A 17,744-nucleotide genomic window follows, 5' to 3' on the forward strand; every position below is an offset into this window, starting at 1 on the left:
TTCCCTTTTATCTGCCTATGTGCTTCAGGACCGTAATAAATCAAGGTTAAGCTCAGTGTCTGACACCCAAGATTAGTACATTTTGTTGGAAGAAGTATGAATGAGCAAATGACTAAGTGAATGACACAACACATTTCATTTTCTGCACTTTGCCAGGCTCTCCACCTCAAAACCAATCAGTATAGAAACAAAATCCCAAAACAAGGAAAAGGCAAATGTATTAGTCCATTCCCACGCCACTAATAAAGACATACCCAAGACTGGGTAATTTATAAAGACAAGAGGTTTCATTGACTCAGAGTTCAGCAAAGCTTGGGAGGCCTCAGGAAACTTACAATCATGGCATAAGAGGAAGCAACCACTATCACTCACTATCACGAGAGCAGCACGGGGAAAACAGCCCCCACGATTCAATCATCTCCATCTGGTCCTGCCCTTGACATGTGGGCAAATTCAAGGTGATATTTGAGTAGGGACACAGCCAAACCGTATTAGCAAGTTTGTCACTAGATTATGAAATAAAATACTTCAAGTAGGGACTATAATGCACACAAATATACACATATAGAATTTGGAAAAATGAAATATTCACCATCTAAATATTGTGTATCTTTTTTATTCATAGGTATCATATTATTGAGTTAGATAAATACAATTCTAGATTATCATTTTTATGAAAATAGGAAAGTAAGAAAAATAAGAAATACTTATACTAACAGTTATGAACAGTTTATCCATGGATTAAAATATCATACAATAAATGTTAAGTGAATGGTCTTTTTCCATATTACTTTTAAATTCAAAAACAATTTTAAAACTTATTTGTATAATTAATATTAAAAATAACATTGCATTGGGATGATTTGTCAGGAGATACTGAAACTATAAAATCTCAGGATTTCAGAGCCACAAGCTTAGAAATCAAATGACATCATTTCTTTTCTTCTTTTGAGTGAATGTATGCATGTGTTCCTGTTACATGCAAGATGGTTGAGTAAAACGGAAAGGTCACTTGCTTATGTTCAAGTCAGAAAGATCATTTTAGAATTTCAATTCTAACACACAGTAGTAATGTGAAATTGGGAAATTTATTCAACCTTTTTGGGTTCTGACATCTAGTTTAATAACAGTGTCTGTATTGGGTTATCATGAGAACCGATGAGATAACACAGGTAGTAGTATGAGTAGAACCTGGGAGACAGACACTAAAGTCAAAGAATTAGTCCCTGGACTGATGGAGTAACAAAGACAAATACTTAAGCTGACCTCATTGGAGACAATGGAGAACAAATATCTGCCCTGCTCATCCAGTACTCTTCATTAAAATAATGATTAAATGAATAATGTATATGGCAGAGATTGGAAATACAAGGTGGTCTGATAAAATACAAGAATATTATTACATAATAAAAGAACAGGCTCAGAGAGCTAAGTTGAGTTGTTCTTTAAATAAATGCTATTAATGATCACACTAATGACACCTGTTAGAGTTTGAGAGGCACCACCTTAAATGTCTTAAAAATGCTTTCAAGTTATACCCTTGACTTCCTCTTTAGAAAACATTTTCTTAACAATGTCCTGGATTTATTCTCTGCCCAAAAGTCATTTTTTAATTCAGCTGACTTTGCCATCTAGAGAGACTAGGAGTAAAGAATAGTTTTATTTTCAAACCCAGCAATCCCAGGTCTTTTATATTTAACAGTTCTTCCTCTAGTTTATCTCACCCTCTCTCATTTGTCATAGGCAACCAGAGAAAGTCAGGTGAAGCTGTGTTTCACTACCTGTTTCAAAATCTCTTTACTATACTCTCTACTTAATTAGAACCCTTGTTAATTTCCTATGTTACTTCAGGCAACGATGTTGTGAAACTTATTGCTAGTATAAAGCAAGGGTCTCTTTTCTGCTAGGTTTTACTATCATTTTAATTTTTCATAGTTTCCCTTGAGCCCTCCTCAGAAGCCTCCACTAGGCCAATTAGGTCTCTGTGAACTGTCTCCTAGGCTCTCTCCTGAACACCATTTAGTGTCCTCCTCAATTCCGCCCACTGCCTCAGCCTAGAGCTAATGCCCATGTTTGGGTTATTATAGGGGCACCTTCCTCCAGGCACCAAACTATGTTCCAATTCCCTTTAAAACTAAGTTGCATCAAACTTCAGTGATTTTTTTCTCACTAGCCTGTTATTTGGGCCAGACTTAGAGGAAATATCCACATCTCAATGTGACATTGAGAGGGGCAACTGGAAGGCTTGGGATGGCTTGACCCTAGGTACTGAAATAATCAGGGTTACTCATTCATACCTGATGACTGCTGTTGGCTGGAACCCCAGATGGGGCTGTCAGCCAGAATACCTACGTAGGATCTCTTGATGTTTTTTATTTGTTTTTCTTACAGCATGGTGACCTGGTTCCAAAACTGAGTTTCCTGTAAGAATATCAGGAGTGCATGGCCTTTCATGGCCTAACCTTGGGACTTGCTTTGCATCGCTTTCACCATACTTGCTCACTTGGAGCAGCCCTTAGGTCCCACCCAGATGCAAAGGGATGAGGCATAGCCCCCCAATAAGAGCAGCAGATCAACCTCACACACAAAGAGGAATATGTAGAGTAGATGGTGATGGCCAACTTAAAAAATACAACCTGCCATTGTTGCCAGGGTACTTTTTTACCTACAATAAGAAATGATGAGCTCCAAGACATCATGAGGATTTCTAAGGAAGAACTCTCTCCTACAAATATAAAAACACACTCTCCTTTATAGAGAGCTTTAATTTATCTTTTAAAGAATAGAATATATCAAGTTGTCACCAAGAAACAAGCAGCATGTGTGCCACAGGATTTCAGAATGGCCTTGGACTCTGTTGGTTTCCGTAAGCCTCCTGGTCTCTTCCTTTTAGAATAGGAGTTTTGAAAGTCTATATCTTATGCTTGTGTCACCATTGTATATTGTGTGCCATGGGGCTGGAGAAGGAGAGACAAGACACTTCTCTCTTTAGTTCCCCATTCTTCAGTCTGAAAGTGCATACGCAGGGAATGCAACCAAGTAGAATCATCCATACCTGGAGATGATTTAGGTGATAGACTTCAAACAGTTATCCTAGAATAGACTAAATTGTGTCCCTCCAGACTTCATGTGATAACATTTTAACCCCCAGTGCCTAAGAATATGACTGTATTTGGAGACAGACCCTTTAAATTTGTAATTAAATTACAGTGAAGTTATTAGGCTTAACCTGAACCCAATATGACAATATGGCATGTGTCCTTACAACAAGAGGAAATTTAGAAACAATGGCAGAAGGAAGACTGGGAAAACACAGAGAGAAGACGGCCATCTACACAGAGGCATCCTGGGAGATACGGATCAAAAGAAACCAGGCTTGCTGACAGTTTGATCTCAAAATTCCAACTCCAAAATTGTGAGAAAATACATTTTTACTGTTTAAACCACCCAGCCTGGAATATTGGTCATGGCAGCCCTTGTAAACTAATATATATCGTAAGGGTCTGAGACTTACATTTTGAGAGAGGGGTTTTGCATTTTACAAGGCAGAGGGGAATGGATTGTTGTGGCCAGGTGGCAGACTGTGGCAAACTGTATTTTTCAAGGAGGGTCTCTGCAAGTTATTTTACCCGCTGTGCTCATGTTAAATGACATTCCTCCCATGACGTGGTTTCCATGACTGACCCTTTCCTTTAAACCCAGGTAGAACTTTGTGAGTACAGAAGTGATGCTATGTGACCATCAAGGCTGGTGATATGGTTTGGTTATGTCCCCACCCAAATCCCAACTTAAATTGTATCTCCCAGAATTCCCATGTGTTGTGGGACAGACCCAGGGGGAGCTAATCAAATCACTGGGACTGGTCTTTCCTGTGCTATTCTCAAGACAGTGGATAAGTCTCATGAGATCTGATGGGTTTATCAGTGGTTTCCACTTTTCCTCCTTATTTTTCTCTTGCCACTGCCATGTAACAAGTGCCTTTCATCTTCCACCAAGATTCTAAGGCCTCCCCAGCCTTGTGGAACTGAAAGTCCAATTAAACTTCCTTTTCTTCTCAGTTTCGAATATGTCTTTCAGGTATGGCTACAGGAAAGCCATGCTTGACCATTTTATCTCCTTGGAATACTCACTTGGGAACCCAGCAGACATGCTGCCAGGAAGCCAAATGGCCACAAGGCAAGAACATGTGCAGAGGTTCCAGCAGAAGGCCTCAGTCAAAATCAGAGCTGACAGCCAACCTTCACTGCCAGCCAAGTGATCTATGCAATAATTCAAGTCCCACCTGTCAAGTAACCCCTGCCTTTGGTCTGGACCAGCAGATGCATGCAGAGAAGAGTGGAGATACCTACTGGAACATTGATCATACTGCAGCATCAGGGGAAAAATAATCATCATTGCTTTCACAATGAGTTTTGTGGTGACTTATCATGCAGCAATACATAACTAGACGAGTGAACTGCAGCTGACTAAATTGTTGTTTGTGACGGAGAGGTTTCCCTTGTATCCTCCCATCAACCTGGAATTCCTTTATTTCTCTTAATAATTTTAGTTGGCCTGTTTTTATTAAATCAACTGTTATTTTGTAACCTCAAGTAGCAGGATTACAAATTTCAAACTAAAAACAAACTGAGTAAAAATCAGAATGAAAAAGTTGGCTGGGGAGGAGGGGGTGACCTACGAGTTCATTGGTTCATTCCACTTAACGTAGAAAATTTATTTTACCTAGACAGATGGTAATAAACACACACAGGTGCACACACGCTTAGGCATCGATTGTCTGTTTTCAATCCAGGTCTATCCTATTCACATTATTATATAATTGGATTAGAAATGTCATTTTAAAAATCTTAAGCTGTAGGTAAGGCCTTTCTTTACTACATACATATCATCTTGACTTCTTTAAAATCTAGCCTAGAAAACATTTTTGTTTCTTTTTCTTTTTTTCTCAGTCCCTTCTTTAGCTCCCAAGAAATTCAGAAAATTGTTGCATCTCAGATTATACTGCCAGCTGCATACTTTTCCATCTAATTTGCAGACTTCAGTTACTTAATAACACTTCACACAGCTGTCTACCCCAAGCTGAAATGATTTTCTGATTTCTGAACAAGAAGTGGCTACACAGATAATGCCTTCAGTCCAAGGTCTTTGGCAGTATAATTTTATCCACCAGGCCTGGCACAGAGAAAAGTTAAAAAAATAGGTTTTTAATTTATATTAAGAATTTGCATTTTTGTTTTATCAATGTTGAAGAATACAATTAAAAACTTGTTTATAGGATGCTACACAAATATCTTAGTGACGTTTTATCTACATCTTCCTTTCAAGTGTATCATACTTACAGGCAAGTTTTAAAATTTTTTTAGTTTTTGTTATTTTCCGCAATAGAGTATCACCATGATTCTGGCAACATTTTACACTCCCTTTTGTTACAACCAAAATACATCTAGCCCTTCAAGCAGCTATTAACGGTTATGACCTTGAAAAAGATATCAGGAACCTGGAGCTGGCACGCTGCGATGTGGCCAGCCTCACTTAGATGACCCCCTTTCACATCCCTCAGTCTCCTTTTCTGAATACATACTGTATGAGAAGTTACTCATGCGAAGACAAAAAAGTGCTAAACAATTCAAACCGTCAATCATAACAACACAAACCACTTGATAAGGGTCGAAGAATCTCAAGAAACATCAATTACAGTTGGAGAAAACAGTTTTTTTTTTTTGTCATTACGCAAATAAACACACAAGAAGTAAAACCTTTATTAAATATGCTGACAAAATATGAGTCAATGCATGTTTATTTGTAGAAATAAAATACTGTAGGAGTATGGAAAGAAAATTTAAAAAAAAACCAAATTTTTGGAGCAGGAAAGGTGATGGCTATTTCAATATCCATGATCAGTTTTCCAACTTGTGCTGTTTTGCCATCGTTTGACTCCAAAAAGGCAAGATGAATTTTACTAAACAATGCAAGATGATTCCAGGTTAGATGAGAGTTAAAAACACACTATTATGAGAGATGAATACTTAATTCTTAACTTTTAAAATTAAGTTTTGCAAACTCACAGCATCTCAATAACACTTTAACTCCCTTTTCCCAGTTTACGTAAGTTGTACTAATACATGGGCTGTAAAGTAACTTTAAAACTAAAAGGAATAATGGCAAAGAACACTAACTTCTTATAGCACAGGCCTTTTTATCAAGTTTTTAAATATAACTAAGTAAAACCTAAAAAAAGAATTCAACAGAACTTTGCAAATGAACTCGAAAAAAAAAGTCTTTTTTAACTGAGTAGGCTGAATCTGAAAGTGCATTTTAAATTCAGTCGATTACATTCTCAATAATATTTTAAATACGGGGCAATTATAGTCCTCTCCAAAAATTTCTGACTTTATACAATGGAAATATTAAGCAAAATTGCAGGTAGGTCTCAAAATCGGATCACACTTTATCCTGCTCTCTAGACCAAAACCGAGATGAGTTGAACTTGCCAATCAGAGTACTTTATGAATACGAGAATATTTAATCAAAATAAAAGAAAAAAGGAAACGATATGTCTTTTCAAGGACTGGAAACTATGCAAATGGCTTTCAACTGCCCCTTTATCATAGAAATACAAAGAATGGGAGGAGATCAAGGAGAGAAGTTTGCAGTCGTGTATTATCTCAATTCAAGAACGGTGTTTCCAACTCTATTATGTTCATCTGTGTGTGAAAGTGTAACTGCTGCATAACAGCCAGTTTTCTTTCACAAAGGTACAATAAAAACTGTTCGGGGCTTGGTGAATATAATCTTCCTCTGTTGGTATTCTCTGAAACTGTAAGCATCTCGAGTGTAAAAGACACCCACATCTATACTCATTGATTCTTTTTTAAAACACTTTGTACTTTATGAATAAATACAATATATAATTTCAGTCTACATTACACGCTCCAAACAGAAGAGATGCACATAATCCTGGTGGAACACTTCTTAATAATCTTTTTTCAAGGACAATATTTATTATATATGGTATTCATCCCTTCAAAATTATTGACAATCTATTATGTTCTAGTTCTGAGAAAAGTAAACACCATACATTGTGTTTGTATTATGAATGGAGAGCGAATCTCTATTCTTCATTGTTGGCAATTTGCTTCATTATTTGTTACAGTAAAAAATTATTTTATTTATTGATTTTATTTTTTCTCCACTTGTATGTAAGCTCCCTGAGGGCAGGGAGCTTTGTCTTACTCACAGTTGAATCCTGGCAATTAGAACAATACCTGACAGAGGGAAGTATTCATAAATATTGGTGGAATTATTATAAGAATGAATCATTGACTAGGTAGATATGCTAAACTTATAATTTATAATAAAGTATAATGCAATGCCTCAAAATGTCAGGCTTTAAATGTCTTAGAAAAGTTGTGTTAAGAATACTACCAACTGGCAAAGGAATTTATGTTTTATAATATATCATGTTTAAGAAAAAAACTGTACAATGCAAATTTTCCTAAAGTGTACATTGGTTGGTAAAACACTGTAATTGGAGAGATTTGGTAGAAAGATACAAACTAAAGCATTTAAATCTTCAGTCTGTAATAATCAAAGCTTCAAGGGGATTCCATAAATTTGTCTATGTCTGGGATAATGATAGATAAAGTTATTAATCAAGTATTAGAATGTGACTGATAATAAGGTGGTTAAGGTTATGATTTAAATGACCTGCTATTAAGCTTACATAAAAGCTAATTTTCACGATGGGTAATAAATCGTTATCCTGAGATATTTAACAAGATGAAACTAAGAGTTATGTTCAAATGCAGTTTAGATAAATTCATATTTCAGAGCCACTCTCGAAAACTGTGGAACCTCAAATGTTTTAACATGAAGAAATGCTCCTTCAGAATGTTCCTTGAACCGATGAATTGATTGAATTAATATTTCCCCGATTTGCCATCCATTCAATATGTTAAAACATTTTTCCAGAGGTATTAGACATACCCATTTTCTCAGACTATGCTATTTCTCATTAATTTATTTCTTCATATGTATATTCACCAGGAGAGGCACTCCAAGAGAAGAGAAACTATTCTTTAAATATATACAGAATTTCAAGGAATACATTAGAACAAAATGGTTTATTTTGAGCTTAAAGGAAAAGAAGTTAAGCTTTAACTTCAGTTAACTGAAGAAACAAGAAAATAAGATTAATTGCATATGGATTTTCTAGGAATCTGAACCTATTGACTGATAACAGAATTGATACTGAAGATATCAGCAAATCTGGTTTGCTACTTGGCCCTCGATGAACAGAATGCTTGGAGAGATCAGAGCAGTCTCCAGAAAATGGGACCTCAGAATGTATATTGAGACAAGTCATTTTCAGAATTATTTAGTAAAAGACAGAATTAGAGGCATCAACTTTCATGTTTTCGTTTAGCTTAAAGATCTGTGTTATTCAAGATCTGGTAACATTATAGTGAAACCCAACCAAGTAACTAACTGTGATGGAAAGGCTTGGCAACTTCTAATTGGCCATGAAGACGTCCCATGTGCAGGCAGGGAGATAACTTTTTCTTTTCATTGTATGAAATTGTACACCTCAGGTCATCTGAATGACATCTTCTATGACTGCTGAATATAGAAATGAAGTAATATAGGAGCTTCCCCTGGAGAGCTGAGTTATGGATTATTCTATCTGAGAATTAGCCAAGCCTTTACTTAAAAGCATTGCTCCAGCTTAATGTCAACAAGACTACATTACTTCTCCTGCTGGTACTAGAAAAATATTGCTACTGCTGAGGGTTTATACATGTTTTTGTTACAAACCCAATTTCCTGGGGTCGATTTGTCTTAGCAGTCATTTTAAGTTACAAATGGTATCTACTCTCAATGTACCTAAGTTGTCAGATCAACTAAAATGGTGTTTTACAAAGTAGTGCATCACTTGGAAAGAGTGCAGTATAGTCTTAAAAATGAGGCAAAAATTTTTTTAAAGTCCATTAAAAATAACGGGGGGATGGGTGCAGCAAACCAACAACGAATGTGTATACGTATGTAACAAACCTGCACGTTCTGCACGTGTACCCCAGAACTTAAAGCACAATAATAATAAAAAAGAAAGGTCAAAAAAATAAAATAACAATAAAGATTTTACTGAACAGTCCTGGAGCAGGGGATTTAGGTTCTTCTTAAAGTATTAGCTTTTATTTATCAAGTGGGAAGTGTTCTGATATTTGCGCAATGTGCCAGTCAAAAAAGAGCTGGGCCAGACACGGGTAGCTTGCGCCTATAACCCCAGCAACTTGGGAGTCTGAAGTGGGAGAACAGCTGGAGCCCAGGAGTTAAAGACCAACATGAGTGTTATGGATAGATTCCCGTCTCTGAGAGAAAAAAAAGAAAAATTAACTGAATGTGATGGCATGAGCCTGTAGTCCCGGCTGTTACTGGAAAGGCTGAGACAGGAAGATCATTGAGCCCAGGTGTTTGAGGTTGCTGGGAGTATGATAAGGCCACTGTACTCCAGCCTGGGCAACAGAGCAAGACCCTATCTCTAAAAACAGAAGAAGAAATATTTTTTTAATGGTGGGATTATTTATAGAGAGTAACTAAAAAATTCAGTATCATGGTAATTTGTTACATTTAGAGAAGGAATTCTCATGACTCAATTTTGACAATTTATGACATTCAATCAGTAACATTTATGAAAAAAACTAGTATTTAGTACAAGGAAAAAAATGTCACCAATTTCTAAAACTGATTCCTTAAGAATTACCATAACTCTTGCAGTAATGGCACTTGTTTCTAAAAGTAGGAAATCTTTATTTTAATTAATATAAATAAGGCAACCACAACAGTAAACTCGGCTTTTTAAATATATTTAATAAAGATTTTCAACCTAAGTGTCCTTTAGGGTAGAAAACTAAAGTCTAGTACAGAAGATATAATCAGGGAATGAATTTTAACAGAGAATCCAAATAAAACTTTGGAATAAACAAAAATCAAAATCATGTGTTTCTCTTGTTCGAACTGATAGATATCCCAATTATTACATATTGTTTTCCTATATTAAAACATGTACTTCATACATATATACAACTATTGTGTACCCATAATAATTGAAAATGAAATAAATTTTAAAATCATGTATTTCACTGACATGGAGAAAACTTAAAACACTCATTTCAGGGAAATTAGAATTTAGCCATTGGTACATTCAGATGTGACTATCACATGTATTGCCCTCCAGCAATATTTATTAGCTTAATGAAATTAGACTCTTGAATGTTAGTAAGAACGTTCCTAGTCAAATTATATATTATTGTCATGTAAATAAGTTCTTAATTGGATCCACCTTTTTATAATGAGGTCATTATAATAAAATACCAATATGAGCCAATGATAATTAACCATCTCCATCAAAGAATGGATTAACTTTCATTAGACATCACTTTTTTTATAAGATGAAGTTGGCTAGGAACAGAGAAGACTCTGCCATAATTTTCCAATATTCCTCCCCAACATTGCCCTACCCTTCCTAATGTATGTTTTATTTCTTCCTTCCTGAAATATTTGCTAGGGTAAGGGTGCAAAATATGAGCAGCTCTTCCTACTTCCGTACACAAAAGACCAACACAGACCTGAACATTGATGCAACTCATGAAGAAAAATATAGTAAAGTTAGTTTTATAGATGAGGAAATGGCAATTTTAAGTGAGACTCAGAAAAATTCCTAAATTCTAAAAGCTAAAAATAATATGGAGATAAGTTGCAAGGAAGTCTAATCACAGATTCCATCTTCCTCTTCTATTCATATTGAATTCTGTACAAGCCATACCAAGGGAATACACACTGTGAATATTAATGGCAATCTTAATAAAAGGTCCAACATCAGTAGTACTAGCTCTAATAACAGCTGTCTTCTTCAGACCCTAACATATGCCCTGCCTTGCATAGCTCAATTCGAACAATCACAGCAGCCGTACAAGATGGCCAGAAAAGCTTGCAGTTTACAGAAGAGGATAACTGTGACTCGGAGATACAAGACCAAACCATCAAGTTCACAGTGTTCCTAGTTGCCTTTCTCAGCCTTTGGAATCTAAAGCTCATGTTTCTACCACTGCAGCATAACTTTCGAAGAAATGAATTCATGTTGTTGCCAGTTAAACTGTTTCCGTGGTAATTTTTTTTCTGTTTCTTTCCATAATTTTAATGGCTGATTATTGAATGCTTTCAGGTAAACAGTCAAATGATTCAATACAATTTCTTTATTAATGTCACCTGGGAGTCTTGCTCTGTCACCTGAGACATCATCTCAGCTCACTGCAACCTCCGCCTCCCAGGTTCAAGCAATTGTCCTGCCTCAGCCTCCCGAGTAGCTTGTACTATAGGCATATTCCACCACGCCAAGCTGTTTTTTGTATTTTTAGCAGAGACGGAGTTTCACCATGTTAACCAGGATGGTCTCGGTCTCTTGACCTCCTGATCCGCCCTCCTTGGCCTCCCAAAATGCTTGGATTACAGGTGTGAGCCACTGCACCTGGCTGATCCTTCACATTTTAAATGGAAAGCTTTTATTTTTGCTTAAAAAATAATAAGTCATAACACGAAGAGGGGGCAGGATGAAAAATCATGTATGACCACACACAACCAAATATATATGTTTAAAATACCAATTATTTCATCATTTTTGAAGTCAATCATTTTCTAGTTGAGTCAATAGTTTTCAATTGGTCCTTCAATTCTGTTCCATAGCAAAGGGCTGAAATGGACCTTACTTGAGTTGCCTGTCAGAGGGAAACTCACCTTAAAAGTAGATAAGATATTCTATTTACCATTCTGGCCACTATTATTAAATCTGTATTATTTTATAAATGTAATTTGAGTTTGCCATGGCTGATGCAATCCCATTCTCCTTCCCATCTTCTCTACATGGATAACCCAACTTCATCCACCCTTTCAACAATCACAGACCAGGCTGGAGCAGCTACTTCTAAGGACACACTTTCACTTTTCACACTTCTCTTGGAGTAGCCTATAGCTGATCTGTGTGACTAGCTACTTAACTTCATTTCTTGACATGCAAATTCACTTCTGGACTGGATCCAAGGGATTCACATTATTTTTTAGACCCTCATTAAGACTGAGTTGAATGAGATTAGCAAGAAAAAGTTTACTCTCCTAGTTTTTTCTATCATCCTAATGAGAATTTGTTGTAAGTATAAAAATGGTGAAAAACATCAGTTGGAATAAAACTTGAAATGTCATCTATATGTTGATGGAAAACAGCAAATTTGTAAATGTAATTGTAATTATATAATTAAGTAGTTATGCTTTGCACTAACGATCAATCTCTTCATCATTTTTTGAGATTACCGTGAACTATTTTACATTTTCTGACACAATAATAAAGATGAATTAGCTAAAGAATATGCATTATATCTTATCTTGAAACAGGGAGACTGTTTCTACTTATAAGAACTAGAAGTTCATGGCCTAAAGAAAATATTTATGTTCTAAGCACATACAAACAGAGATAATCAAATTTAATTTAAATACTTGGCAAGTACCAAGAATCACTGTCTGATAGACACCTCACAGGTTTCACAGTCCACCCAAACTCTTTCTTCTATATTTTCAGATTGAGCCCAGCAAAACTGGTTTTCAATAGCCATATACATTATGTCTACAATATTTTTTTTATTTATTAAAAATAGCAGGCAATAGCTGGGAACTGTTACATGGTAGCAAATTCTTGCTGATATCGAGGGGGAAAAGTACACTTTTGGTTTTGTGGTTTGCAAAAAGAAAAAAAAAATACATAATCTGATCGAACGTATCCATTATAGCTATGTCTTTATTTTATTTTATTTTATTTTGCTTTATGAATTGTTTCTATATACTTTCTCTTTCTCCCATAAATGAAACAAAGTTGGCATCAGTAAACATTTTAATTAACTGGAAAAAACACAATTTAGGTATGGTTACAAGCATGTTTTAGAGGTTTTTCAAATATTATACCTAAAAATGATGTCTAGATTAGATTTTATCTGTCTTAAAAATAAAATTACAATATAGCACCTACGTTTAAATGCTTAAGCCCACCAACATGGTCATATGTATGCTGCCAGGTTAATAAATTTTATGTGTATATCAGAATATAGTTCCTCCTGTCATCTCTATGCACGTACCTGATCTACTAGCAAATGGGTCATTTATTAGGAAAGTTGTAACGCTGCAATGGTCTTTTAATACGTCAGACTTATACATATTGGTCATGAAAAACTGGTACAGGTGGAACACTAATAATTCACATGCACGCCATGGACCATTAAACATCAAGTAAGGATGGCGTTTGTTGGCTGGGCACGGGATCTTCTCTCGTACATTCCCGAGTGGGCACCAAATCGGTCTCACTGTGATAGCAAAGTATTACAGACAGCTTTAGATTTAAGCTTGGAGTTCATTTAATAACAAATACTTTGAGCAGTTTTTAGATCTCTTGGTCTTAACATTTTGACACAAAATATTCTATTATTCTTTTTTCAGCCTTTCAAATTATTTGCATTCAAGAGGACCCTGAGATTGTGAAGCAAGTCGATAAAACACAGTGACTATTACTGACTACTTACATATGGAAACAAGAGAGATGGTTGCCATTTTACACAACCAAAATGAAAGATGAAGAGATTTAAATCCTTGGAAAAATACTTAAAGCAGAGGAATAGCTAAGGTTAACAACTTTGGAAATATGACACGGGCAGAGTCTGGGGAAGTATCAGACAGAAAAAAAAAGAACCACAATATACAGATAATGTCAAAAATTATTTAAAATGTGTGCCATGGTTAAGGCAGTGACATTTTCTTAAATGTTATCGCTCACATTTAGGGGAGTATTTATCATGTTGCTGAAAGGTAAACAAAAGGGTATCTCAAGATTTTAACAACATAGAAAATGGTATTTGTTTCAGTTTCCAAATTAGTTAAATCCCCAAGTTTTACAATCTAAAGAGTTCTTGAAAAACACCCAGAATTATGTATTTTTTATTCTATTTTATTGAAATAGTTTCTTTAGGCATCAGTTGTCTTTAAAAATAAAACAAACAAAAACAAAACCAAACAAACTCTAAGAATTGTAAAAGTGTAGTAAAGTGAGAGATTGGCTTCAAAAATCAAATTCATTGTTAGCTTAATGAGACAATAGGTAAGAGTTTGGTAAGGAGAAATACTCTAAGGTTGAATTCATCCAATAATGGTTTCTTATTATGGTAGCAGTAACTTTAAATACATTTCAAGACTGTTAAAATCTAGTTTTGAATGTTTTTATTATGGTAGCAGTAACTTTAAATACATTTCAAGACTGTTAAAATCTAGTTTTAAATGTTACCAAATGGTAAAATGTAGTAGTTTAAACTTTTACTGATCAAATACCTTTTGAAATGGAAAATACTGTAGAAATTGGTCATATGGTCTCAGATGGGAAGGGAAGAATTCTACGTGTTTTTTCAGAGCTTCTGCACCATTAGTAAAATTTAGAGGTTTACAAATCAACCACATGTCCTGGTTCGGCTCCTTCATCTACACAAAAGCATTTCCACCTGCCCTCCACTTGTTCCCAGCCATGAAAAGACTAGATGAAGATCGTTTAATTCCACATATTCTGGATTTTTTAGGAGACAGAATCTTAAAAATATATAATTAAGAATGATTGCCTGGATGTTGTCATCAATTTAGGCTGAAGCTATTTAGTAGGTTGGGGTCTTTTAAATTAACACTATCAACAACAAAGAGCAATGTTAAAATGTCTTTAAAATCTACACCAAATATATATTTTGATAAGCTTTCTAGGAAGTTATCCAAAGGGAATAATATATTCTTATTTTTTAGTTAAACTTAAAGCCTTAATGATCCCTTGAAATTAAAACTTAAATCTCTGCCCCTAATGTTTCACCTTACTTGATTAAGTTCACACAATACGACTTGAAATATTCTAAGACTAGGCCGGGTGCAGTGGCTCATGTCTGTAGAGACCTTGGGTCTGTGAGGAGGAAAAATAAAAAAGACAACTAGGTATGATAACCTGTATTTCTAGCTATTAGGAAGGCTGAGGTGGAAGGACCCCTTGAGTTTAGGAGTTCCAGGCTTTAGTGAGTTATGATAGCACCACTGTTCTCCCACCCCAAGAACCTGTCTCTAAAAAAGGAAAAGAGAAAGAAGAAAAGAAGTATTCTAAGACTAAATTACCTGAAATTGAATACCGTTTTATCTTGTAAATATTGTTTTTAAAACAAAGTATAAATGCCATAGATAATGATGTAAAATGAAGGGTGAATGGCAGATTATCAATATACACAAATGTATGTCCTTTATAAAAGGCATAAAGACCGGGGAGTAAGATAAAACAGTATGAGAGTAATTTGATCTCGTTGAAAGATGATCAGCAATAACATTAAGTCACAAAGGAATTGAACTTGTAGGAAACAATATACATTTCTTGACAATTAACAATTAAAGCACACAATAAAAATGGCATCACTTGATCATCTTTCATTGTATGAAAACACTAATACCAAACATCAAGGAGTCACATAAACTATTAATAACGCACTTAAAAGACCTGAAGTGGGAGTATAAACAAAGATATCTATGGCAGCTCATTCCTAGAGTGCTGGCTGAGGTCTCTCATAGGGTCTAAAGTCAATTTTACAAAGAAATTCTTAGCTCTCTAGTATAATACATGTACTTAACCACAGGAAACCTTTTAAATAAACAGGGTGCTTATGTGTGATTATTCACACTGGGTAGCCACAATCCGGCATCAGAGAAAAGAAAAGAGCTGACAAGACATACTTATCTAAAAAGAATAATATCCTGTGATGGAATACATGATATTTCTCAAAAAACGCACCAGCATTAAATTGGAGGCCAAGATAATGGAAAGAAAGAAGGCGGTTTCAATTGAGGATGCTTAGATAAGAAAAGCTCAGAGCGCCCTTTCCTGGGTCAGGTTGCTTTTCAGTGCCAGCTCACCTTTGTCAACTTCCTAAGTCAAATGTCATGGGAAAGAAAAATAATGATCCAAATCGGTAACTTTAAATGACAGGATAAGCAGAGAAAACAATTGGCTAGCGAAAGCTCACTCGATTGCAACGTGTAGCTCTTAGAGAAGAGGAAAGTCCAAAGAACTTACATGAAGTGTAAGGAGAGAGTAAGTTTTGCTTGGTGTTAATTCGTCTCATGATTGTGTCAATGTGCACTGGTAACGTGACTTCCACAAGAAAAATGCATTCCTCACCACAGCAGATCACCTTCCTCACTAAAAACCAAAGGTATAATGTGGGTTACTGTGACTTTTAGAACTTCTAGAAGCCTATCCTAGAGAACTTCACAGTCATGTTTTATAGATCAAGTAAATAAATACATATGCAAACATATATACCATATATTCATGTTGCAAAAATTCATACATATGTATTCACATTCTCCTTTACATAAATTAAATATGTCCACATATATATATACATCTTTGCCTTTAAATATTATTTGCGTTATCATTTCAAATACCATTAGTATGAACTTTTGCTCAACCTTACGACTTTAAAATGAAACTTCCCACCCCCATCCTGGTACTTACCTTGCTTTTTTTCCCCTATATTTTCTCATTAAGAAAATATGGAGAAAGAGAAGAAGGATCCTCCCTAACTCTCTATTTTCAGGCTAATGAAATTATAGACCAATGGAATAGCATAGAGAGCCCAGAAATAAATCCATGTGCTATTCATTTTTGCCGAAGGTGCTGAGGATACACAGTAGGGACAGGACAGTCTGTAATAAACGGTGCTGGGAAAACTGGATATTCATTTGCAGAAGAATGAAACTAGATCCCCATCTTTCACCATATACAAAAATTGACTCAAAATGGATGAAAGGCTTAAATGGAAGACATGAAACTATGAAACTTTTAGAAGAAAACATTGGGGAAATATTATGGGACACCGGTTTTGGCAAAAAATTTTCTGGGATAAGACGTCAACAGTTCAGGCAACAATTGCAAAAATACGCAAATTGGATTACATCAATCCAAAAAGCTTCTGCATGGCAAAGGAAACAACAAAGAGACAACCCACAGAATGGGAGAAAATGTTTTCAAACTGTGTATTTAACAAGGGATTTATAACCAGAATGTGTAAGGAATTCAAACTGCTCAACAGCAAAAAACAATCTAACTACAAAACAGGCAAAAGACCTAAATAGACATTTCTCAAAAGAAGATACACTAATGGCCAACAGCTATATGAAAACATGCTCAGTATTGCTGAGTCAAGGAATGCAAATTACAACCACAATAGATACCATCTCACTCCAGTTAGAATGACTAATATCACAAAGACAAAAAATAAATGCTGGTGAGGATGCCAAGAAAGGGGAACACTTTTACACAGCTGGTGGAAGTGTAAAGTAGTGTAGCCATTAGGAAAAGCAGTAAGGAGGTTCCTCAAAAACCAAAAAATAGAACTAACATGATTCATCAATCCCACTGTTGCGTATAAATCCAGAAGAAAGGAAATTAGTATTTTGAAGAGATGTTTGTACACCCTTGCAGCACTGTTCACAATTGTCAAGATACGGAAAAACCTAACTGTCCATCAGTGAATCAATGGATAAAGAAATGTGTGCACATACACAATGGAATATTATTCAGCCATGAAAAAAATGAAATTCTGTCATCTGTAGCAACACGGATGAAACTGTAGGTCATT

The sequence above is a fragment of the Aotus nancymaae genome, unplaced genomic scaffold (genome assembly GCF_030222135.1).
Source record: "Aotus nancymaae isolate 86718 unplaced genomic scaffold, 86718_ANA_hifiasm-v0.15.2.pri h1tg000161l, whole genome shotgun sequence".
Taxonomy (NCBI): Eukaryota; Metazoa; Chordata; class Mammalia; order Primates; family Aotidae; genus Aotus; species Aotus nancymaae.